Consider the following 27,151-nt stretch of genomic DNA (forward strand, 5'->3'; position numbering starts at 1 on the left):
CATTAGGGCGGCTTCTTTTGTTTCAGAGCACGGACTCTAGACGTGTGGGCTTCTGTAGTTGTGACATGGGGGCTCAGTAGTTGTGGCTCCCAGGATCTAGAGCGCAGGCTCAGTAGTTGTGGCCCACGGGCTTAGTTGATCTGCGGCACATGGGATCTTCCCGGACCAGGGCTTGAACCCGTGTCCCCTGCATTGGCAGGTGGATTCTTTTCTTTTTTTCTTTTAGAACCAAAACTTTCATCCCAAGGATTCTCACAAAACATATTACAAATGACAGCATGAAAAAAAAATATTGCACAGTAACGCAAAATTCAGCTCTACAAGTTACTCTTAATCTGGCAGGACATTGGTATATTGATCATCTCAATTTCCAAAAAATATTCCAAAGAGCTATGTATTCATGTACAGCAATCACAGAGGGGACTTGTGACCTAATTCAACGGTCTTGGACAACATCGGCTGCATCTCGGGGATCTTCACATTCAACAAGTGCGAAGCTGGGAGGGTTTTTAGCAACGCACACACTGCAGAGTGGTCCATAATAGCCTAAAGCTCATTCGAATTCAGTCTTGTTACCACTGTTTCCAAGATTCCCTACATAAACGTTACAGTCCAACGGACAGGAATCACGATGCAAGACGCTCGTGCCTCCTGGGTTTCATGGGCCACAGGGTGATCCCGGGCCTCCAGAATCTGGCAGCTGAATCTGCTCCCACAAGCTGTCCTGTGGGGATGCTTTTCCCCCTTTGTGTCCAGCCCAGGGCCCTGCTGTCTTGGCCCGGCCTCCTGGGCAAGCGGGTGAACCCCAGCTCCCAGGAGCAGACACTCAGAGCCCTGGTGACCGGACTCACGGGGATGGGGCGCAGCTGGACATGTGTGGCTAGCCTGGTGGTGTTTGGCCCTGTGTGCAGTTCCAGTTCCAGCTGAGAAAGTGCCTCGCTGTGTTATTTTCTTCTGGTTGTGTAAGGATCCCGGGTGTCATTTGATAGAAATGTAGATGGTGTGTTCTTTCTCTCTTTTCTCCCTGCTTCCTCTCCTCCGTCTCTCCCTCCCTGGCTCCCTGTCCCTCTCTGCCTCTCCCTCTCCCTCCCCCTACCTCTCTGTCTCTCCCTCTGTCTCTCCCTCTTTTCTCTCCCACTTCCCTCTCCCTCTCCCTCTCTTTCTCTCTCCCTCTCCCTCTTGCCTCTCCCTCTCCATGTCCCTCTCCCTTTCCCTCTTTCTTCTCCCTCTTTCCCTCTCCCTCTTCCCTTTCCTTCTCTCCATGTCACTCTCTCCCTGTCCCTGTTTCCCTGTCCCTCTTTCCCTGTTCTGCTCTCCCTCTATTTTGTTCCCTTTCCCTCTCCCCCTCCCTCTCCTACTCTCTCTCCCTCTCCCTCCACCTCCTTCCCTCTCCATAGAGGGAAGGAGGTGGAGGGAGAGGGAGAGGGATAGAGGGAGGGGGAGAGGGAGAGAGGGATAGATAGAGGGAGCAAAAGACGTCTCTCCCTCCCTCCCTCCCTCTCTCCCTCTCCCTCCACCTCCTTCCCTCTTTAGAGAGGGAAGGAGGTGGAGGGAGAGGGGGATAGGGAGAGGAAGAGAGAGGAGGGAGAGGGAGAGAGGGATAGAGGGAGGGAGCGAAAGATGACTCTCCCTCCCTCCATCTCTCCCTCCCTCTTTCCCTTTCCCTCCCTCCATCTCCCTCCATCTCTCCATCTCCCTCACTACCTCCAAGAGAGGGAGAGATGGAGGGAGAGGCAGAGACAAGGGAGAGTGAGAGAGGGAGAGGGAGAGGGAGAGGGAGGGGGAGAGAGGGAGAGAGAGGTCTCTTCCTCCCTCCCTCTCCCTCTCTCCTCCTTCTCTCCCTCACCCTCTACCTCCCTCCATCACTTTCCCTCCTTCTCACTTTCCCTCCATCTCCCTCTCCCTCTGTCTCTCCCTCTGTAACTGTTAGTTAATTATATTAATGAACATCTGTAAGAAATGTTGCAATGATTTCCCTAATGTGAGAGCCTGGGGAAGGTAAATCTGTCTTCTAGGATTTCCTACCCGGAGCTCAGAAATTTAGGTGTTTTTTTAGCTCTCCTACACTCTCTTCACCCAATCCCACCTTCCTGTTGGGGATCGGACCTCCCTATTGGCTATCTCATACCTGTAAACTGCCTGCTTTGTGACATCATTCTCCTACCTAACCTACTACCACTTGGTAGAGTCTTGGGGTTTCCATGGAGTTGTTTGTAAACAAATTTGCATCATCACAGGTGACCAGTGACCAGTAACCAGTGACCTTTGGACTGGACACATGTGCCGTTCAGCTGCAGCCACTCAGACATCCTCTAGTGTTGTCTCCTCATCTCTTGTATCTGAAGTTGATGTTTCCTCTTCTTCTCTGACCATGGCAGGTAAGAAAAGAAACTTTTTTGTGTGTGTGTGGTACACGGACCTCTCACTGTTGTGGCCTCTCCCGTGCGGAGCACAGGCTCCGGACGCGCAGGCCCAGTGGCCATGGCTCACGGGCTTAGTTGCTCCGCGGCATGTGGGATCTTCCCGGACCAGGGCACGAACCCGTGTCCCCTGCATCGGCAGGCAGACTCTCAACCACTGCGCCTCCAGGGAAGCCCAAGAAAAGAAACTTTTTAAAGTTTTTCATGAGATTTATTTTGCCCCTAAATTTAGTAGTAGATTCAAAGTAGCATGAAATAATGAGGGACACTATTGAACTAGAATTCCGGAGACCTCAGTTCAGTTTTACTTTGACATTTACTATCTGTGTGACTTTGGACAAATCACTGACTGTCTCACAAAGCGTGTTTTTTTCCTTATCTGTTACATTAGAGAATAAAAAGTCAGGGAACAAAGTCAAGGCAGAAGAGAAGCCAACAATTCCCAAGACGAAGCGAAAGAAACACCAAACTGAGCTTACCCAAGAGAGCTTTAAAAAGCCTCGAAGGGCTTCCCTGGTGGCGCAGTGGTTGAGAACCCGCCTGCCGATGCAGGGGACACGGGTTCGTGCCCTGGTCCGGGGAAATCCCACATGCCGGGGAGCGGCTGGGCTTGTGAGCCAAGGCCGCTGAGCCAGCGCGTCCGGAGCCTGCGCTCCCCAACGGGAGAGGCCACAACAGTGAGAAGCCCGCATATGGCAAAAAAAAAAAAAAAAAAAAGCCTCGAACCTCCCTAGGCATGCGCATGCTGGAGTCTGTGACAGTTTTTCACGCACTGGGGAAGAAGAATGATAAGAAAACTGGGCTCTCTTCCTGTCGGGTCTTGGGAAATTCAATCAACCCTAAAGACCGCCAGCCACCCCCAGCGATCCAGCCATGGCGGCATACCCCACGTGAGGGTCAGGGTCCTGAGAAAACTCAAGGCCAAGCCCAGAAACCAGACAGCAGTGCTGAAAAAGAGTGTCCATCTCCATCCCAGTATGAGCTGCCTCCTCCTGGGAAGGTCAACTGGATGCCTCTGCCTTTTTCTGCCTGGGACAAGCCTCAAGCTCGACCTGCTCCTCGGAGGCCACAGTCTCTGGCCTCACATCAGCCTGCTGTGGCTGACCGTGCCCAGCCTGCTTCTACTAACCCAGCTCAACCTGCTGCAGTGAGTTCACCCCAGCCACCTCCTGCCTCTTTGCCAGGTCCCGCCAAACCAGCTCAGCCAACTGCGACCAACCCAACCCAAGCAGGTTGGACCGACCATACCCAGCCTAGAGTCCGTCCGTCTGCTGCTCCGAGGCCTGCACCGTACAAAACTTCACCTTGCACTTCTCTCCAGCGGGAGCCTGTTCCCCCTGCTCTAAGCGCCAGTCCCCACCGGAGCTCCAAACCCCATTTCTATTCCAAGACTTCAGGAAGCACCAAATTCAATGGAGGCAACCCAATGTTCCTGAGCCAGTAATGTCAAAGCCCATCGAACAAGAGCAGAGGCCAGAGCGGGAGGCCATGAAGAGGCGGCTCAACAAGAACGTGAGAATGCTGCCAAATACACCTCTCTGGGGAAACTGACGTTTTTCACTGAGAGGGAAAAAGAAATGGAAATTGCTGACTACTACGGATACGTAGTGTAAGAGCTGCTAGGACAGTTGGTGCCACCTTGGGTACCAGCTGTTCTTCCATATATAGTTAAGATAGGTATAAATTTCTCTATTTATTTTGATATATTTAAAAACAATTAAACTGAAGAAATAAATGTAATAGGATTAATAGATGAGTAATAAACCTTTTGAATTTTGAGATGCTGCCAACTGTGACATGGTTTTGTTTTGATGGGGCTGGAATCAAAGTCTGCATGTGAAAGGAAGGACTGAAAGTTGGATGGGAGAAGGAAGGAAATGGGAGGAAAGGGGTGAAAACTGAGGAAAGAGGAAGGAACTTGGCCCAGGGCTAGGAAGGCCAAAAGAGATTTATGGATTTATGAAAGGAAGCAGGAGTGAGGATGAAATGGCAGAAGTAAAAAGCAGGGTCAGAGGTCAGGGTTGAAAGAACAAAATTTGAGTAGAGTTGAAGATGACAGAAGATGAGTCTAGGTTTCCTAGGAGAAACAGAAAAAGTCTCTTGGGGAGGTTGGCCTTAAGTCTCACAACCACCAGATAGGTATGTACGAAAAGAAGAGGTTCAGGACAGATCTCTGAAAGGTTTGAGTTGCCTTATGCAGGTGTGACCATAGTGGGGGAATAGGGAAATCTACCAGAGAAGTGGCTCGGGCTCCGAGTTATCCTAGGGGCAGCTGACGACAGGGGCAGAGCCAAGGGAACTGCTGCATCAGGAGGCCCACCAGTAGGGCCTGGTATGTACATCACCATGTACTCAACACCTAAGCACCAGGGCAGCCAATGCACTACTCAGTTAATCCTGGCAACAACAGGCAAGGTCATTATTCCTGTGCCACTTCACTTAGAGAGGTGCAGCAGAGGCTGAGGTCACATCGCATGTGGAGGTACAAGGCCTCAATTGGAGGCCCAAATGCCTCCGAAGTCCTCAGTATTTGCAAGTGCCCGCAGGTGGCCAACCTGGCTTTCAGAGCACAGCATCCTGAGGTTACTGGAGGATGAAATCAAACTTCTGGACGGGCCTAAATATGAACTTGAGGGACTTCCTCCATGGACCACGGCACATGCTGCCTTCTGTAAACATCACCCGCGGCTGAAACGCACGAGAAAAATGCGAGGGAAGCGGCCACTCTCACGGGTGAGAGTGGTGGGGGCACACACACTGGGCAGCCGCTCCAACAGCCACAGGACGCAGGCGCCCAGCGCTTCAGGGGCTCCCTGAGAGGCCTCGTGGGGCAGCTCGAGGGAGTGAGGGTGGGAGAGAGCGGCAGGGGTGGGCGTCAAAAGGAATGCAGTGGGGAGAAGGGAGAGATGGAGACAGTGGATAGTGACTATGGGAAATCTGGCAATTTTCATTTTCAAAATTATTTTTCTGACATGTCATTCACATGCCATAAAATTCACCTTCTGAAACTGCAAATTCAGTGTCAGTTCGTACATTCACAAGCCTATGCAACCATCAGCGTCATCTAACCCATCATGTTTTCATCACCGGAAAAACAAGCCCCCGTAACCATCAGCAGGCCCTCTTCACCCCCTCCTCCTTCAGTCCCTGCAAACATTCATTTGCTTTCTGTCACTACGGTTTTGCCTTTTCTGGACATTTCATGAAATAATACACATATGACCACTGTGTTTGGCTTCTTTCCCTTAACATAATGTTTTCAAGTTCGTCCATGTCGTAGCATGTGTCAGTACTTCATTCCTTTTAATGACTGTATATTTCACATATACACCCCATTTAAAAAATCCATTCCTGCACTGATGGGCATTTAGGGTTTTTTCCCTAATAAACTCCATTTATTGAGAGTTTATTCTGTGCCAGGCAGCACCAGGCTAAGTTACTGACCTTATTTCACAGATAAAGAGGCTTGGAGAGTGTGAAGAGTTTGCCCAGGATTAAGAGCTAGCAATTTGGGGAACTGGGGTTTGAACTCAGCGAACTTCAGAGGTAACAGATTCACATGACAGAACATTAGAAAAGGTACACAAGACAATTCAATGAAAAGTCACCCTTTTTCCCACTTTCCCCAGCCACACGTTTCCCTCCTCAGAGACATCTGCTTTTGTCGTGCTGTGGATCCTTCCAGAGAAATATTTATACCCCAACATGTATGTATCACAATTGATTGACTAATCTGTCCCACTGATTTTAAATGTCACTTTTATGGTATAATAGATTCTTACACCTCTTTTCAGAGCTGTCCTATTTTTGCCTGTTTTATGTTTGCCATTTCTCTAAAATTCTTTTTATCTTCTTTTTGATTAATTTTTTTTCCTTTTCTTGTTTGTTTCTCTTAAGGCATTATCCATTATGTTCATTCACTCGTATTATTTTATTTAATTTATTTGTTTAGTTTTTGTGGTGTCAGGTATTAGGTGCAGCACGCAGGCTCTTCGTTGCAGTGCATGGGGTCTTCCCTGTGCCTCGTGGGCTCTCTAGTTGTGGCGCGTGGGCTCCAGAGCACGTGGGCTCAGTAGTTGCGGCGTGCGGGCTTACTTGCCCTGCAGCATGTGGGATGTCAGTTCCCCAACCAGGGATCGAACGTGTATTCCCTGCACTGGAAGACAGATTTTTAACCACTGGACAACCAGGGAAGTACCCACTCTTGTATTATTTTAAATGTAGTCTTCATTTCTGAAATTTTTTTCTTTTATTTTGAATTCTGTCCTGAGTTCCATCATCTTACCTAATTCTGGTTTATGCTGTTCTTTCATCTTTTTTTTATTATGGTAAAATACACATAAAACAAAATATAGTATTTCAACCATTTTCAAGTATACAATTCAGTGACATTAAATACATTCACAATGCTGTGCAAACATCACCACTCTCCAAATTCAAAATAATTATGTCAAAAAAGATTGAGCAGGACCTCAGAAAGATGGAGGCAGCCGCACAGTCTCTGAATCTCTCCAAACCCTGACATGGAAGAAGATCAACTAAAACCAAACACCCATAGGTGGCATTTATCAGCATTTACCATTTCCAGAACTTTTTCACCATCCCCAACAGAGACTCTATAGCCATTAAACAATAACTTCCCATTCCCTCCTCGATCCATGTTCTTTCAACTTTTGCATTCTTTTTCCTAACATCTTTTAAAAGCCCACTGTGAAATAACAGGTTACAGTTTTGATCTGGTTTGTGGATCTGTCTTTTCCAACTTGATTTTATTGTCTGAAGAGATGCTATTCTTCTCCTTATTCTCTTTTTTCTTTCACTACGTCTGTACGGGATTTGATCTCAATCCTTTTCTGTCATTGATTTTTGGATGAAAAGAAGTTTTAAAGCACTTTGAAATGGAGGTGCGAGGCCATGAGGAAACACGTTCTTCATGGCTGTTTCATCAGTGGGCTTTTTCATTGGACAGAGTGCAGAGAAAGGACCCCATGAAAGCTGATCACCTTAGCAAAAATGATTTAGTTAGGATTTCACCCAAGATTGGTCACAAATCAGCCTGGGAAACTCAATGAACCAGAGACAAGGTATAATGCCGTCTCTCCTTCTCTCTGCCTCAGCTCTCAAGGATTGGTCACCTACATGTTATTAGGAATTATTATTTGGTTTCTGTTCATAATTACCATCAGAAGACACAGCACTTATGGGCCCAATTACACAGCCCAGCTACACACCATTCTTCTTCACTTTGGCTTCCTGTCCACCAGCAGGAACTTGATTTATATTTGTTCTCCCTTCACCACAGCCCAGGAATTTTTGTGACTGACTCTCAGTCTCACCAGAATCTGTAGCTCTCACTCTGTCCCAACATCCCAACCCATCATTTGCTCCCTGAAGTGTACTCTAGAAATTTAGGTAAACTGGATATTTTACCATTGTTCACCATCTCTTATGAAACCAGAAGAAGAGCAGCTTTCTTATGGAACGACGCAGAACTTGTAAAGATAAAACACCAGTCTGCACAAGAAAGGGAAGAAGAGAATGATGGAAATACTTTCTGGAAAACTATTTTTACATGATGTTTTGTTTGTTCCTGGTAAATAAATTGAAATCTTCTAAATATTCAAACAAAACCTAAACCACTAAATTCAATAATACAGGAATATAACTTTTTAAAAAAACTTCTTTGGCTGCACAGCAAGTGGGACCTTAGCTCCCCAACTAGGGATTGAACCCACGCCTGCTGCACTGGAAGTTCAGAGTCTGAACCACTGGACCACCAGGGAAGTCCCAGGAATAAATCTTTTAAAGGAGAAGTTATAAATCCCTTGGTTATAGGAACTGGAGACTTTTAGTAAGAAGTCATGTATTTAAAATGACTTGCAGCTTGAAAGAAAGGAAGGAAGAAAGAAAACGGGACTTCCTTGGTGGTGCAGTGGATATAATATCAAAACTCAGTAAATTAATTTTAAAAATTTATGAAAGAAAAACAAGCTGAAATCCACTGACTAATTATTCAGGCTGTTATATCTCGCTATTTCCAGATACATTCCTTTATAAACTTTTGGTAAAAGGTTATGCTATGTCAGGACAAATGAATTACAAACTTTTCTCTTTTTCCAAAATTTGAGAAATTCTCCTACAGTTCTACCTTCATATTTTATTTTATTTTATTTTATTTTATTTTTTTTTTGCGGTACGCGGGCCTCTCACTGTTGTGGCCTCTCCCGTTGCGGAGCACAGGCTCCGGACGCGCAGGCCTAGCGGCCATGGCTCACGGGCTTAGTTGCTCCGCGGCATGTGGGATCTTCCCGGACCAGGGCACGAACCCGTGTCTCCTGCATCGGCAGGCGGATTCTCAACCACTGCGCCACCAGGGAAGCCCTACCTTCATATTTTATAAAAAGGGAAAAGTAGTGACAACCCCGATACTTACATTCAATTGCATCATCTGGCCACATGCCTTCTACATCAATCAAATATCTACAAAACAACAAAATTCAAGTGATTTGTAAATAAAAAGAAAAGAAAATCAAGTTTTTGCAAAAATGGTCCAATTTCGCTTTACAAATATAGATATAAAAATCCTAAGAAAATATCAGCACATCTAATCAATAATTATTAAAGAATGATATATACCATGACTACAAAAAGGCTTTATTCCAAGGTTGCAAGGATAATGCAACTTTAGAAAATCTATTAATATAATTATTTACATTAATACAACAATTTAATTAATAAATGAAAGAGAATAAAATACAGGACCAAACTGGCAGATGTTTAAAAGTTATCTGATAACATACAACAGTCAGTTTCAGTCAAAATGCTTTGTACACTCAAAACAGGAGACTTAATATGACAGAGTATCCATCACGAACCAACAAATAACAAAAGACAAATTAGGATCAAGATTAACAGCATATCTAAAAAACCCTATCTAACCAACCATAGGAGCCAGAAGCTTAGGAATCACCGTCACTGACAGCTATTTCTCCCTCACCCTCACCGTCAACCCACCACCAGTGCTAACAGTGATACTGCCTACATACCTCTAGCATCTGTCCACATCTTTCCACCAAAATGACCACCACACCCTGCTCCAAGCCACCATTATGCCCAATTTCTACAAAAGTCTCCTAACTTGTTTCCTCGCTTCCACTCTTTCTCCCCGCAGTGTATTCTCCACTCGGTAGCAAAATGACAGGTTGAAAGTGCAATTGGGTATGTTCCACACACTCACCTTCCACAAGAAAGTTCAATGGTTTTCTATTCCTCTTAAAGTCTGAAACCTTAAACATAAGCCTGCACGATCGAGCTCCTACCCACACTTGCAGCTCCATCATCATGACATGCTCCCCCAACAGCCCCACCTTCCCGGCCAGTTCCTCCCACACAGCATATGCTTTCCTCTTATAGGGTCTTGTGCTATTCCTTATGCTCAGAAATCTCTCCACAACGTCCCTATCTGGTTAATACCGACTCATCCTTCAGATATCAGCTGAAACATCCCTGAATAAACCTTCTCTAAACTCCATGATGAGATCAAATGCTCCCTAAAATATGCTCTCATGGTACCATGTCCCTCTCCTTGGCACTTGTCAGAGTTGTAATTCGACATGCAGAGTATGATTCTTGACTATCTATTCCCTCTCTGCACTGTTAGAATTCACAAAGGGCAGGTCAAGTCTCTTCACTCACAAAATTTCACAAGTCGTTTTGCTAGCACCCAGCACAGTGCTTAACATAACAGATGCTCAATAAGTATTTCCTGCATGAACAACCATAAATTGGTACAGTGTAGCAACATCCACAAAAGGCATAAGGGCATAAACTCTTTGATGCAGAAGTCCAATTCTGAGTGAAGTTAACTGAGACAAAGCATATATACTCAAAGATGTTCACACAGGAATGTTCACTACTTTGACGTTTTATAATATCAAAAACTTCTGACTTTTATATGTTCATCAATAAGCAAAGGAACAATACAGCCTTAAAAAATAATCAAATGAGACCTAATGAAACTTAAAAGCTTTTGCACAGCAGAGGAAACTATGAACAAGACCACAAGACAACCCTCAGAATGGGAGAAAATATTTGCAAATGAATCAACAAAGGATTAATCTCCCAAATATATAAATAGGTCATGCATCTCACTATTAAAAAAACAAACAACCCAATAAAAAAATGGGCAGAAGACCTAACTAGACATTTCTCCAAAGAAGACATACAGATGGCCAAGAGGCACATGAAAAGCTGCTCAACATCACTCATTATTAAAGTAATGCAAATCAAAACTATAATGAGGTATCAACTCACACCGGTTAGAATGGGCATCATCAGAAAATCTACAAACAACAAATGCTGGAGAGGGTGTGAGGAAAGGGAACCCTCTTGCACTGCTGGTGGGAATGTAAACTGATACAGCCACTATGGAGAACAGTATGGAGGTTCCTTAAAATCTAAAAATAGAATTACCATATGATCCAGCAATCCCACTACTGGGCATATACCCAGAGAAAACCATAATTCAAAAAGACATATGCAGCCCAATGTTCATTGCAGCACTATTCACAATAGCTAGGTCATGGAAGCAACCTAAATGCCCATCGACAGATGAAAGGACAAAGAAGATGTGGTACATATACACAATGGAATATTACTCAGCGATAAAAAAGAACGAAATTGGGGCTTCCCTGGTGGTGCAGTGGTTGAGAATCCGCCTGCCGATGCAGGGGACACAGGTTCGTGCCCCAGTCTGGGAGGATCCCTGATGCACAGAGCAGCTGGGCCTGTGAGCCATGGCCGCTGAGTCTGTGCGTCCGGAGCCTGTGCTCCGCAACGGGACAGGCCACAACAGTGAGAGGCCCGCGTACCACAAAAAAAAGAGAATGAAATTGGGTCATTTGTAGAGACGTGGATGGACATAGAGACTGTCATACAGAGTGAAGTAAGTCAGAAAGAGAAAAAAATATTGTATATTAATGCATATATGTGGAATCTAGAAAAATGGTACAGGTGAACCGGTTTGCAAGGCAGAAAAGAGACTCAGATGTAGAGAACAAACGTATGGACACCAAGGGGGGAAAGTGGGGCAGGAAGGGGGTCGGTGGTGGTGAGATGAAATGGAAGATTGGGATTGACATATATACACTAATATGTATAAAATAGATAACTAATAAGAACCTGCTGTATAAAAAATAAATAAGTTTTAAAATTTCAATAATAAATCAATAAAATTAATTAATTATTTTTTAAAAAAGAATGAGGTTGGAAGACTGTCAAAACAGCACACAACAGATCACACACTCAAGCCCCGGAAGATGGGGAACTGCCTTAATTCCCCCACTTCGGATCACATCTCCATGCCTCACAAGTCTCAGTCTGACTGGGCTAGCTTTGGCAAGGGGACGGAGCTGGATCAGGAGCCGCTGCTGCCACATCTGGATCAAGTTCCAGTTTGGGTCTATCATCCAACACCTAGCCAGACATGCCCAGCCACTCAGCTGAGAGGAACAAATTAGGATAGCTCAAAGAATAGGCCTCAAACAGCATCAGCCTGAAGGAGTTTATGACCCTGGAAGAAATGGATCAGAAGAAAGGATCCGGGGGACTTCCCTGGTGGTGCAGTGGGTAAAGACTCCACACTCCCAAGCAGGGGGCCCGGGTTCATTCCCTGGTCAGGGAACTAGATCCCACAGGCATGCCGCAACTAAGAGTTTGCATGCCACAACTAAGGAGCCCACCGGCTGCAAGTAAGACACGGTGCAAACCAATAAATTAATTAAACAAATATTTTTTTAAAAGATCTGGGAGTGTGGGATCTGTATGATGGACTTTGTTTATGCAAACCCAATTTGATTACTGCTGTGTATGCAGATCACCTGGGCTGTACAGGTGACTGGCTGATGAGACCCTTCACGTGCCCCTCCTGCATGGAGACAGTTGATGCACCACTGCTTCTGTCCTACGAGACCAACTGAGCCAGTGTCTCTCACCTGACTTCAAGTGAACCATCATTTGTGGTGGTTTTGATCTTTTGTCGTTGAGCCCAAGGAGCCACGGATTGGGAATTAAGATCATGCATGAAAGTTTCCTAAAAATTCCTGAACGGCTGCAGATGTTGGGGATAAGTACGTGATCTTTTAGAAATTTAGGGGGAAAAGTAGGATGCTATTTTTATGTAAAGCCATCACCCAGTGTTTAAAAATATAATTGTATTTAGATCTTGTTATTGCTCCAGTACATAGGAATTGTGTAAGTGTTACAGCAGCTACATATATTTCACTTGTGTGTCGAAGATTAGGATAAAGATAGTGGTTGTTTTTCCTAAGTGAGATAACTTTCTTCTTCCCCCTACCCAAATTCTTTTCTGAAGTTACTGGCATTTGGGTCAAGGTTTTATTTAAAGCTACAGTTTACAACACTGGCACAAAAAAACTAGTTTTAAGCTTGTTTGCATACTTCTTTTTTTTTTAAAAATAAACATATAGCATTTATTTTTTACTTTATAGGAACTCCACAAGTTAAGGTCCCATTGTTCTTTGGCGGTGATTGTTGTTACTATTGAGGTTGCTGTTTTCTGTCTTTGCTGGTTCTTTCTAATCTACCATTTGCCATTATTGGCATATGATCATCTCAGGGTCACAAGATGGCTGCTGTAAAGCCAAGAATCATATTCTCACAAAACAAGGAGGGAGCAGAAAAAGAGCCCAAATGCTGATTTACCTAATGCATATTATTTTTCTTTTTTCAGAGAAAAATATCATTCTCATAAGCACAATAACAGCCTTCCCCTAATTACTCATTTGCCAAAACAGATTGATATGACCATTCATAAGACAATTCATGGCAAAGAGGGATAGAATAATGATTGTCTCAGCCTAACAAGGATTTATCCACTAAAGCTGAATGCTTCACTCCTCAAAAAATCATAAAGTTCTATGAGCAAGGAAGAACTACTAAGGAACTGTTAAGTAAACCATTCAGAATTGTTTGTCCAAGACCATATGATTCTTTTTTTCCATTGGAAATGGAATTCATTGCCTTAGGTCTTCTTAAATAGTGTTCTCTTACTGTTGGGGCTGGCTCTGTGCTTGATAACCAGTTCATTTATAACCTGTTACAAGTGCGATATCTACTGGCAGTTAAGAAAGGCAGAATTCAAAGTGATCTCCTAGCTTGTAAGCAAACCGAGATTCATTGTCCCTCTTCTCATTAAAAAATGAGTTACTGTGTCCAGAAACTAACTCTAGTAAATGGGTTTAACATTACCCATTCTTATGTGTTTCATCTAATCATTTTGGTTGTTAATATGGTGATAATTAAAAGTCAAGGTAAATTTTCAACATTAAGAATTCTGATTTATTGAGCTTGAATTATGCCACCATGCTTATGTAAAAATGAAAGAGGCACCATGGTTAAACTGAGAAAAGTTTCTCAGTTGTAACAATTTTGACTTATTCTTTCCTGTGACCTCCTTCCCTGTTGTCTTGAACCACAGCAAAAGGATACTGCATGTCTTCTTATTGTAGTGCTGAGGTTACTGAAGTCATATACAACACATCTCAGTCTCTGTTTCTTGGAAGGAAAGTCCTGCTAGTTGACTGACAATTCTAAGCAGGGAGAATTAAGATAAATGTGTTTCATGTTTTACACACAAATGCAGAATTTGTATAATCACGACTTCACAGTTGTGATCTCAAAAAAGAAGGAATTTCTCCTTTATATTTTTCTTGCAATTAAGGTAAGAACACTCCGAATCTCGAAGCTTCTGAAGTGTTAGAAGTAGAGATGCTCTAGGAAAGATGGAGTTGTAATGTTTTACCCATTTAGCATGTGTGTATTTTTCCTTATGTACTCGAAGGTGACATATTTGTTCAGCTCAGTGATACTACAGTAGCTAAAAAAATCACTCATTACTACAAGGAGAAGCAATCTCAACCTAACAAATCAGAAGTGTTTCTTATTATTTTATATTGAGTTGAATATTTAACTCAACACTTTTCTACATACAAAACACAAGTCTCTTGAAGGGTTCTTCATAAGTTCATTATATAAGAATTTAGTATGTCATAAGCTTAAACATTTGACATTTAATTGTAGTAGTATGCATGTTGGTTAATTTTCTTATGACCCCATGATGAGTTTGAGAAAAACTCATAGAATTAGAATATCTGGTTCTATTAAATTCTTACATGTATCTTGTTGAAATTTTTGTTCACTAATTTATATCCAACTACATAAAGCAAATTTGGAGGGAAAAATAATAATAAATAAATAATGACATCTCCAAATATTTTCCTAGGAAGCTGTCCACCATATATTAAATTATAAACCAAAATGTCTGAATACTATACCATTCAATCACATGTACAGTCAGTTCTGTATATCCAACGGTTCCATATCCTGCAGATATGGAAGGACAATTATACTACACCATTTTACATATGGTAAAATGAGCATCTGAGGATTTTGGCATCCATGGGGAGTCCTAAAACCAATCCCGCTGCAGATAACAAAGGAGCATCGTATATGCTTACATCTGCATTTTTACGTCTGAAAACATATGTGCTAAATTATGACTGGTGGCAACCTCTGAGTAGGAAGCAAAATTGCCTTCCACTTCATACATTTCTCTGACTGCAGTTTTTGCATTCAGCTTACATTAGCTTGCATTACTATTGGAAACAGAACAATTTAAACATGGTCTGCCTCTTGGGGTTGGCAACTCACCTGCAGATGAGGTAGCCAGTCCTGTTTAAACCATGGGTACAGTGGACACCCATAAGTCTGTCTATAAAACAGGTGTCCCTGATCACCTACCACATTCCCTCACCGCTTCATCATGTTGTGTTATTTTCCAATGAATTTAGCACCACTTGACACTCCATATATTTACTTATTTATTTATCTCTCTCCCCCACTAGAACGTAAAGTACTTAAGGGCAAGAACTTTGTTCTTTTCCTACTTCCTAGAACAGTGCCTTCAACTTAGAAGGTGTTATACAAATATTTGCTGAAAATGAATGTATGAATTCTTTGCCCTTTCACACTACACTCTAGTCACAGCAGAGGCTGCCCCTCCAGAGCACAAGTTCAAGCCCTGTGCCTTTAGTCCCTTTTCCCAATACCTGGGCTGTCCTTTCCTCATTCAGGCAAAATCGTCTTCCCCCAAGCCCAGCTCAAATGATGTCTCCTCGGTCAGGCCTTCCTCGATTTTTCCTCTATTTTCCTGCTGCACTTGATCCTTTTATTATAATTAACCCACTTTATAGTCACTACATGTTTACCTTTGTAGATAACTGTAAGTTGCTACTGAACACAGACTTCTAGTCACCTCTGTATCCCCGTGCCGTAACAACAAACCTATAAGCCTCTCGGTGTTTACTAAAACAATTTATTTTCTGAGTCTCTGCCAAACTAGGGAGTGGATAGTATAGTCTCCTCCTCTTTATCAGTGAGCCTGGCATCTGTGGGCGGGGCTTAGAGCAGAGAAAACCACCAACGGATCATAACTAAGGTCCTGAGACTGCAATGGCAGAGAGCATGGTGAAGTTAGCCCACTGCATGCAGAACACCCACACACGAGTCAGCATATGCAATGGACTACACTTGGTATAACATGTGCACAATCAAGGTTTACAAATGTGTTCTCATGCACTCGTAAGGATCTTCTAGCCCACGCGGAACAGACAGAACACACACAAAGGAGCCTGGAGGAAGTGAGAGGGCCAGCAGCTGCACCGTAACATCTTAAGGGGTAACATTTCTGTGACTACAGTTTACACAAATCAGATAATTTGCCTCCTTTCTTGACACCCTGCTTATCACGGGCAAGGACAAGCCTCTCAAGTTTTAAAGCTAAAGTACAGGGAAGATCTGTGTATAGGTCTTAAGATGTTTAAGAGCTAGTACCTGCATTAAGCATCCAGGTTATAGAATGAAAATTTATCTTGAAATTCCAGTCTCTCCTTCTCTCTCTCACCTCCTATCCCCTATCTTCCCAGCTCCATCTCTATTCCTTCTCCCCTACTCCCTGTTTTATGTATATATGTGCATCATTTTATATATACACGGAATATTTACTCTCTGTCAGGTTTATTTAATAAAGTGCACACTCCTCAGCCTAAATTTAGAAAGAGGACAAGATAAACACCTTCTCCTGTGGGTCACTGGTGTTCCAAAGACGAAAGATTCCTCAGTCTTAAAACACAGCAAATACCATGTTCCTTCTGACAGTTAGATGCTAGAAAAAGGCAGGCGGATCCTTACAATTCAGACAGTATTAAGACCCACTATCAACAGAGTAGATCTTAAAGCAGAAACAAGAAAACCTTAGCCTTTGAAGCTCTTCCTGTCTGAAGATACGTACAAGAGGTGGCAGTGTTCTCCCTCACTTGCACCCAAAGGGTAAAAGCAGCAAAAATATCTTAAACACATATGATAACAAAGCCACTCTTCTGGTCCACTCTCTTTTGTTTTGCTTCTCGGGATGTGTCCCACGCTGAACCTTTGCTTTTTCTTTTCTCTTTTATATACGCTAAGAACCTGAGAGGCTTAAGCTTTTCTTCCACATCTCAACCAATAAATAGGACAAAAGAACATTTTTATCTTTTTATGTATTTTCCATTCAAATTTTTTAAAAAGAGGTAAGTAAGCTACTTCAGTTCATACTTCTCACACAAATCACCTTCCAAACTAAACTAAGTTGTTTGTGACCATAAACAGGAAAAACACCATACCCTATCAGCACCTTCAGACATTTCCACCTTAATGTTACCAAACACAACAGGCCTAATGTCAGAACTCTTAAAAATGTTAAAAATCCCCAACCCCACTCAAAATGCATACCAAAGTTCAGGTAAAGGAAAAAAATAACAGAAACAACTCACCATTATCTTTATTTTCTTTCAAAAACCCATTAACAGCACATGGGAATTTAAAAATAGTGTCATCATCTGGCACCTGATGCCCAATTGTACAAATTCTTAAATAACGAATAGTTTCTGGTAAGTCCTATAAGGCAAAACCATGAAAATATGTATTACTTCATTTGTCAGGAAAGAATAAAAATTTAATCAGAGAAGGCAGAATAGAAACCAAGAGAGTACATTAAACTTAGTATGTCAGTCATTCTGATGAGAGCCATTTTTTCCAAAGCTGCTTTAACCAGTAAGTATCACTTGATTTTCATTGAAACTGCAGAAAAATCACAGTTACTAGGCATGCAAAAGGAAAAGCAAATCTATGTGAATGAATGCACATGTAACTCAAAAGGATATAAACAGTTCTACCTACACTTATGTTCTATCTTATATTTCAAGGGCCACAAAGCGGCTGTGATTTAAGTAGAATAGTAGAATAGAGTCTGAAGAACTTGGATTCAAATTAGGAAATAGAGCAAATTTCAGGCATTGTTGAGAACTGGTATTCTCGGGGTGGGAGAAAGTAGACTATCAATAGAAGACAGAAAAGGATAAGTAAAAATTCTGTAGTTCTGAATTTAAATGGAAAGTAGCAGTACGAACCTATGACATATTTTATATTGAAAACAAACATACATATCTCCCAGCTCTGACCACTGAAAAAGTCTAAAAACAACTGATGTCATATCAAAAGGACTCAGGAGTCACTGAGAAGCTCCAACTAGCCAAAAACAGGGCCTCATTTAGAATAATAACTGTAACGGAGTCCACGGTGATATGAATAAATAAATTTTTAAAAATTGGTCACCACTGGAGGATATTTGTGAATCAACTCATTATTTTGAAAACTGTTAAATAAAAGAAGAGGGCTTCCCTGGTGGTGCAGTGGTTGAGAGTCCGCCTGCCGATGCAGGGGACACGAGTTCGTGCCCCGGTCCGGGAAGATCCCACATGCCATGGAGCGGCTAGGCTCGGGAGCCATGGCCACTGAGCCTGCGCGTCTGGAGCCTGTGCTCTGCAATGGGAGAGGCCACAGCAGTGAGAGGCCAACGTACCGAAAAAAAAAAAAAAAAGAATCATGTACCAAAATGTTCATTGCAGCTCTATTTTCCATAGCCAGGAGATGGAAGCAACCTAAGTGTCCATCAAGAGATGAATGGATAAAGATGTGGCACATATATGCAATGGAATATTACTCAGCCATAAAAAGAAATGAAACTGAGTTATTTTTAATGAGGTGGATGGACCTGGAGTCTGTCATACAAAGTGAAGTAAGCCAGAAGGAGAAAAACATTTTTTTTCTTAGATTCCATATATGCTAACACATATACGGAATCTAAGAAAAAAAATGTCATGAAGAGACTAGTGGTAGGAGGGGAATAAAACACAGACCCAATAGAGCATGGACTTCAGGATATGGGGAGGTGGAAGGGTAAGCTGTGACAAAGTGAGAGAGTGGCATGAACATATATACACTATCAAATGTAAATTAGATCGCTAGTGGGAAGCTGCCGCATAGCACAGGGAGATCACCTCTGTGCTTTGTGACCACCTAGAGGGCTGGGATAGGGAGGGTGGGAAAGAAGGTGATGCAAGAGGGAAGAGATATGGGATCATATGTATATGTATAACTGATTCACTTTATTATAAAGCAGAAACTAACACACCATTGTAAAGCAATTAGAGTCTAATAAAGATGTTAAAAAAAGAATATATGCAACTCATAGAGACAGTTTACAAGCAAAATAAAACCTATCAGAAAAATGAGGCTTTACAAAAAAAATCCTATCAAAACAGTATCATGCCAAAAGCTAAGCATATATCATATTAAAAGTTCAATAGTTTCAATTTTAGAATTGACCTCCAAGCCACAAATCCTCACTAAGAGATTCCGCAAAAGCACTTGCACCCAGGTCACCCATGAGCGTGTCTTAGTTCAGAGTGATGCACCTCAAACCAGCCATATAGTCAAGATCACATCTCCTGGAAGGAAAACTCTCAGCCCAGGTGTCTGCATGCCTTCTGGTGGTCTGATACTTCACAGATTTCACGGGATGAAATTAAGATGCTTGAATAAGGAAACAGGGTGTGCCTACTGAGTATGGCTTATTACATCAGAGATTCACACACACACACATATCAAGCATATATGGCAGGGGAATCAAGCTGAGAAATTAAAAAGTCATTCTGGTTTACGAGTCCAGTGACCCAGATTCTAGTCCGTCAGTGATTAGATTCCAGCCACTGGATGACCTGTTTCTGAACAGTTATGTAAAGCTGGACAACTCAATGACAGTCTAGGAATTATTTTCCTTAGCTTCTAAGTCAGGGAATGGGTCCTAAATTCTATGATTGCTGAGGCTCTAAATGTCATCATTCTGTCCTCCAATGGTCTCCAAACACCTGACTGGGTAGGGTAACCCATAAGAAAACTTTTTAATATGCATCTTATTTATTAACAAATTATATACACGAAGTTCTATACATATAATGTATGTATATTATAAACCACACAGATATTTTTAAAATGATACAAAGGAAAATAAGTTCTAATATTTTCTTTTCCTAAATCTAAGACATTATTTTATTATTATTATTATTAAATATTTATTTATTTATTTATTTGGCTGTGTCGGATCTTTAGTTGCGGCATGCCAGATCTTTTATTTGTGGCATGCGGGCTCTTAGTTATGGCATGCATGTAGGATCCAGTTCCTTGAGCAGGGATCAAACACGGGCCCCCTGCACTGGGAGCGCAGAGCCTTAACTGTTGGACCACCAGGGAAGTCCAAGGCATTATTTTAAAAACTGTATTACAAAACGGATCTCACATGCTACCTAGGGTATGCACACAGACTTTAGAGGCCTGGACTATGCACAGGCAGTTTGATGTGCCTTGGGAAAATAATGGTTTCACATTTCACCACAAGTCTTGTCTTAAAGACATTCAATTCTTTATATTCATAAAATAAATTTTGGTATTAGGGAACACTGAGTTTAAGTGAAAAAAGTCTTATCACATTCTTGAGAAAATAATGGACTCAAAGTGCCTTTGACACTCTAAAACGAAAATTATGAGTGTCATTTTTCTATTAACAGTAACTTCTAAAAGCTCCAAGCAAAAATAACAGCAATCACTTACAAATTAGTGATTGCTAATAACAGCAATCAATGACTGTAATTAATTACTGTAATAAATCAAAAACTATTTATACAAATTAGTTCATTTCAACCTCATAATGAGGCACAGAGGTTAAGTGACTGGTTCATGGTCACTAGCTATGAAATGGGAGAAAGGGAACTGGAACCTAGGCCATTTGGCTTTGGCACCTGTGTTCTTGACTGTTTTCAATCCCAGGGGTCACTGGACTTGCCCTCTATAGGATCAAAGAATTTTTCAATTTTTAAAATCTAAATTTAAACATTTCCAGCTTTGTGGGCTATACAGTTTCTGTTGCAACTACTCAACCCCACTGGCATAGGGTGATAGTAGCCATAGCTACCATGTAAACAATGGGTGCAACTATGTTCCAAAAACACTTTCTAAACAATGGATGTGACTACGTTCCAAAAACACTTTCTCTACCAGGCGACGGGCTGGATCTGGCCCACCAGCCATAGTTTGCCCATCCCTGATCTGCACCATCAAACTATTAAAAAGGCTTCATGTCAAATTATTAAATAACTTTAGGCCTAAATACAGTCATTATAACCACTGTAAAGTTGTTAAGGCATTATTTTTAAAACTATATTTAAAAATTGCTGATGTAGTGATTTTTATTAGCTTATAAACTACAGCAGCTGGTAAACACTTGATTCATTTAAGTCTTGAAGACTAGAATGGCATAATTTTTCACAGTATCACAATCAACGTTTTCAGTAAATAAAAATACATAAAAATATTATGAGGTATTATATATTAAATCTCTTATTTCTAAAATTAAGTGGACTATCTTTACTAAATGGTAGAATCCCAAACTGAAAAGTGGTCATATACTTTCAACAAAATGAAAGCTGCACTCACATGTGTCAAAAGACAAAAATTAACTGCCATCTGTATCAATATATTAATGTGCGTCAATCACATATGTTTTCATGAAAGTTCAAACATAAAAAAACTCACCTTTAAGATCTTGGCCATGTGATCTGCTCCCTGCCATGTCACATTACACCCCATGAAGTTTACTGTCTTCAGAGAGATAGAGTTCTTTACACCTTGACAAATAACTAAAAGGGAAACACACACACACACACACAATATACATTTGTCAATCTTGACTCATTTGCTTTTCTTGAGTCAATTGGAGGTTTATAGCCACATTCTTAAAATCATTAACTGCAGTCTTCCCAAACAGGTAACTGATGAACAGATGCATTCTAAAACTTGCCAGTAACAAAGTGTTACTCCAGTTAACAGCAGCAGTTTAATTGTATTTAGATACTAAAACTGAATACACTGAATACTGCAAACTGTATTCCCAACCACTCAGTAAAATACTACATACCTTTTGAGACATAGGAAAAAAAAGAAAAACCTAAAAATCTTAAGACTCTTCCTATTTTCATTTCCAATGACACTTCCCAATCTTGATGATCAATCAGCGATTTAAATGTCAATTATAAAGCCAGTATTTTATTAGCTGCTATGCAGTATACTAGAGCCATAGAAGAGAGAGGACCTCAAACCCTATGCTCCCTCAAATTGAAAGGCAGGCTTCCTGACCCCTCCAGACCACTACTGGACACAGGGAACACACACTAATGTTTCAGGACTCCAACTAACAGTCACCTGCTTTGTGATTACTTCCATGACACACCCCCACTAACACCACTGAGTTTGCTGCTCTTATGGGACGTGACATATATTTCCTATTTTAACACATACCACAGTGCGTTATAATTATGATTGCAGATACATGTTCTAACAATTTAAAGATCACGATGACTTTTTTGCTCTTTACATCTTGCTATTTCCCTTCCCATAATATTTCTTGAAGAGAAACATTAAAATACAGACAAACAGGGCTTCCCTGGTGGCGCAGTGGTTGAGAATCCGCCTGCCCATGCAGGGGACACAGGTTCGGGTCCCGGTCCGGGAAGATCCCACATGCCGCGGAGCGGCTGGGCCCGTGAGCCATGGTCACTAAGCCTGCGCGTCCGGAGTCTGTGCTCCGCAACGGGAGAGGCCACAACAGTGAGAGGCTCGCTTACCGAAAAACAAAACAAAACAAACAAACAAAAAATACAGACAAACACATAAAACAGAAAATATACAAAATGTGTGGTTTGTGGCTTAACAAGAAACTTAAGTAAAATCAGTTCTGACAGTAGCCAGCATGACAAACTTCCACGATACAAAGGAGAATGGATCAAGATTTGAGCAGGCACAGGAGACACTCCAGGCATGAACAACACCAAGAAAAGGTACACAGGAAGTAACGTGGTGTGTAGGAAATCACGAGACCAGTCTGATGAGAAGAGACTTAAACAAGACTGAAACTCAATTTCTAAACCTCCATCTCGGAGATGGCTTAAAGATGGCGGAAGAGTAAGACGCGGCGATCTCCTTCCTCCTCACAGAGACAACAGAAATACATCTACACGTGGAACTTCTCCTATAGAACACACACCGAACACTGGCGGAAGACCTCAGACCTCCCAAAAGGCAAGAAACTCCCCACCTACCTGGGTAGGGCAAAAGAAAAAAGAATAAACAGAGACAAAGAATAGGCACGGGACCTACACCAGTGGGAGGGAGCCATGAAGGAGGAAAGATTCCCACACACTAGAAGCCCCTTTGTGGGCGGAGACTGCGGGTGGCGGAGGAGGAAGCTCCGGAGCCGCGGAGGAGAGCGCAGCCACAGGGTGCGGAGGGCAAAGCGGGGAGATTACCGCAGCAGATCGGTGCTGACGGGCACTCACCAGCCCGAGAGGCTTGTCTGCTACCCCGCCGGAGCGGGCAGGGGCCGGGAGCTGAGGCTCGGGCTTCAGTCGGATCCAAGGGAAAGGTCTGGAGTTGGCAGAGTGAAAACAGCCTGAAGGGGTTAGTGCGCCACGGCTGGCCGGGAGGGAGTCCGGTTGAAGTGTGGAGCTTCTGAAGAGGCAAGAGACCTTTTCTTCCCTCTTTGCTTCCTGGGCGCGAGGAGAGGGGATTAAGCGCCCCGCTTAACGAAGCCCCAGAAAAGGGCGTGGAGCTGCCGAAGAAACAAGAGACTATTTCTTGCCTCTTTGCTTCCTCGGGTGTGAGGAGAGGGGATTAAGAGCACCATGTAAAGGAGCTCCAGAAACGGGCACGAGCCGCGGCTGTCAGCACGGACAGTAGAGACGGGTGTGGGACGCTAAGGTTGCTGCTCCCGCCAACAAGAGGCCTGTGTGTGAGCACAGGTCACTCTCCACACCGCCCCTCCCGGGAGCCCGTGCAGCCCGCCACTTCCAGGGTCGCGGAATCCAGGGACAGCTTCCCCAGGAGAACGCACGGCGGGCCTCGGGCCGGTGCAGCGTCACGCCGGCCTCTGACGTCACAGGCTCGCCCCGCATCTGTGCCCCTCCCTCCCCCCTGCCTGAGTGAGCCGGAGCCCCCCAATCGGCTGCTCCTTTAACCCCGTCCTGTCTGAGCAAAGGGCAGATGCCCTCGGACGACCTACACGCAGAGGCGGGGCCAAGTCCAAAGCTGAACCCCAGGAGCTGTGTGAACAAAGAGGAGAGGGGGAGGTCTCTCCCAGCAGCCTCAGAAGCAGCGGATTAAAGCGCCACAATCAACTTGAAGTGCCCTGCATCTGTGGAAAACCTGAATAGACAACGAATCATCCCAAGTTGAGGAGGTGGACTTTGGGAGCAAGATATACTATTATTTTACCCTTTTTTCTTTCTGTGAGTGTGTATGGGTGTGCTGCTGTGTGAGATTTTGTCTGTATAGCTTTGCTTTCACCATTTGTCCTAGGGTTAGACTGACCCGTTTTTCTGAGTTTTTTTAATAGAAATTTTTCTTCTTAATAATTATTTTTTATTTTAATAACTATACTTTATCCTACTTTATTTTGTCTTCTCCCTTTCTTTCTTCCTTCCATCCCTCCTTCCCTTTCTTCCTTCCTTCTTCCCTTCCTTCCTTTCTTCCTTCCTCCCTTTCTTCCTCTCCTCCTTCCTTCCTTCCTTTCTTGCTTTCTTCCTTCATTATTACCTTACTTCCTTCCTCCCTTCCTTTCTTCCTTCCTCCCTTCCCTCCCTCCCTCCCTCCTTCCTTCCTTCCTTCTTTCCTTTCTATTTTTTCTCCCTTTTATTTTGAGCCGTGTGGATTAAAGGCTCTTGGCGCCCCAGCCAGGCACCAGGGCTGTGTCTCTGAGGTGGGAGAACCAACTTCAGGACACTGGTCCCCAAGAGACCTCCCAGCTCCACGCAATGTCAAACGGCGAAAATCTCCCAGAGACCTCCATCTCAACACCAATACCCAGCTTCACTCAAGGACCAGCAATGAACACTGCTGGGCACCCTATCCCCAACAAAGAGCAAGACAGGTCTACAGCCCCATCCCTTAGCAGAGAGGCTGCCTAAAATCATAATAAGGCTACCAACATCCCCAAACACACCACCAGACGTGGACCTGCCCAGCAAAAAGACAAGATCCAGGCTCATTCACCAGAACAGAGCCACTAGTCCCCCCAACCAGGAAACCTACTCAACCCACTGAACCAACCTTAGCCACTGGGGACAGCCACCAAAAACAACGGGAACTATGAACCTGCAGTCTGCAAAAAGGAGACCCCAAACACAGTAAGATAAGCAAAATGAGAAGACAGAAAAACACACAGCAGATGAAGGAGCAAGATAAAAACCCACCAGTCCTAACAAATGCAGAGGAAATAGGCAGTCTACCTGAAAAAGAATTCAGAATAATGATAGTAAAAATGATTCAAAATCGTGGAAATAGAATAGACAAATTTCAAGAAACAGTTAACAAGGACCTAGATGAAATAAAGAGGAAGCAAGCAATGATGAGCAACACAATAAATGAAATTAAAAATACTCTAGATGGGATCAATAGCAGAATAACTGAGGCAGAAGGACGGATAAGTGACCTGGAAGATAAAATAGTGGAAATAACTACTGCACGGCAGAGTAAAGAAAAAAGAATGAAAAGAACTGAGGAGAGTCTCAGAGACCTCTGGGACAACATTAAACGCACCAACATTCGAATTATAGGGGTCCCAGAAGAAGAAGAGAGAAAGAAAGGGACTGAGAAAATATTTGAAGAGATTATAGTTGAAAACTTCCCTAGTATAGGAAAGGAAATAGTCAATCAAGTCCAGGAAGCACAGAGAGTCCCATACAGGATAAACCCAAGGATAAACACGCCAAGACACATAATAATCAAACTGTCAAAAATTAAATACAAAGAAAACATATTAAAAGCAGCAAGGGAAAAACAACAAATAACACACAAGGGAATCCCCATAAGGTTAACGTCTGATCTTTCAGCAGAAACCCTACAAGCCAGAAGGGAGTGGCAGGACATATTTAAAGTGATGAAGGAAAAAAACCTACAACCAAGATTACTCTACCCAGCAAGGATCTCATTCAGATTTGATGGAGAAATTAAAACCTTTACAGACAAGCAAAAGCTGAGAGAGTTCAGCACCACCAAACCAGCTCTACAACAAATGCTAAAGGAACTTCTCTAGGCAAGAAACACAAGAGAAGGGAAAGACCTACAAGAACAACCCGAAACAATTAAGTAAATGGTAATAGGAACATACATATCGATAACTACCTTAAATGTAAATAGATTAAATGCTCCCACCAAAAGACACAGACTGGATGAATGGATACAAAAACAAGACCCATATATATGCTGTCTACAAGACACCCACTTCAAACCTAGGGAAACATACAGACTGAAAGTAAGGGGATGGAAAAAGATATTCCATGCAAATGGAAATCAGAAGAAAGCTGGAGTAGCAATTCTCATATCAGACAAAATAGACTTTAAAATAAAAACTATTACAAGAGACAAAGAAGGACACTACATAATGATCAAGGGATCGATCCATGAAGAAGATATAACAATTGTAAATATTTATGCACCCAACATAGGAGCACCTCAATACATAAGGCAAATACTAACAACCTTAAAAGGGGAAATCGACAGTAACACAATCATAGTAGGGGACTTTAACACCCCACTGTCACCAATGGACAGATCATCCAAACTGAAAATAAATAAGGAAACACAAGCTTTAAATGATACATTACACAAGATGGACCTAATTGATATTTATAGGACATTCCATCCAAAAACAACAGAATACACATTTCTCTCAAGTGCTCATGGAACATTCTCCAGGATCGATCATATATTGGGTCACAAATCTAGCCATGGCAAATTTAAGAAAATTGAAATCATATCAAATATCTTTTCTGACCACAATGCTATGAGATTAGATATCAATTACGGGAAAAGATCTGTAAAAAATACAAAGACATGGAGGCTAAACAATACACTACTTAATAGTGAAGTGATCACTGAAGAAATCAAAGAGGGAATCAAAAAATACTTAGAAACAAATGACAATGGAGATACGATGACCCAAAACCTATGGGATACAGCAAAAGCAGTTCTAAGAGGGAAGTTTATAGCAATACAATCATACCTTAAGAAAAGGGAAACATCTCGAATAAACAACCTAAGTTTCCACTAAAAGAATTAGAGAAAGAAGAACAAAAAACCCCCAAATTTAGCAGAAGGAAAGAAATCATAAAGATCAGATCAGAAATAAATGAAAAAGAAATGAAGGAAACAATAGCAAAGATCAATAA

The 27,151-nt window shown here is 42.5% G+C and overlaps 2 pseudogenes; one reads left to right on the forward strand and one right to left on the reverse strand.

The window, feature by feature from the left end:
• The window catches only part of LOC131755467 (RNA/RNP complex-1-interacting phosphatase-like), a 289,322-nt pseudogene that overhangs the window by 169,972 nt on the left and 92,199 nt on the right, over positions 1-27,151 (reverse strand).
• Positions 11,738-12,397, forward strand: LOC136794038 (RING finger protein 11 pseudogene; annotated as a pseudogene).

The sequence above is a fragment of the Kogia breviceps genome, chromosome 4, assembly GCF_026419965.1.
Source record: "Kogia breviceps isolate mKogBre1 chromosome 4, mKogBre1 haplotype 1, whole genome shotgun sequence".
Classification (NCBI taxonomy): Eukaryota; Metazoa; Chordata; class Mammalia; order Artiodactyla; family Physeteridae; genus Kogia; species Kogia breviceps.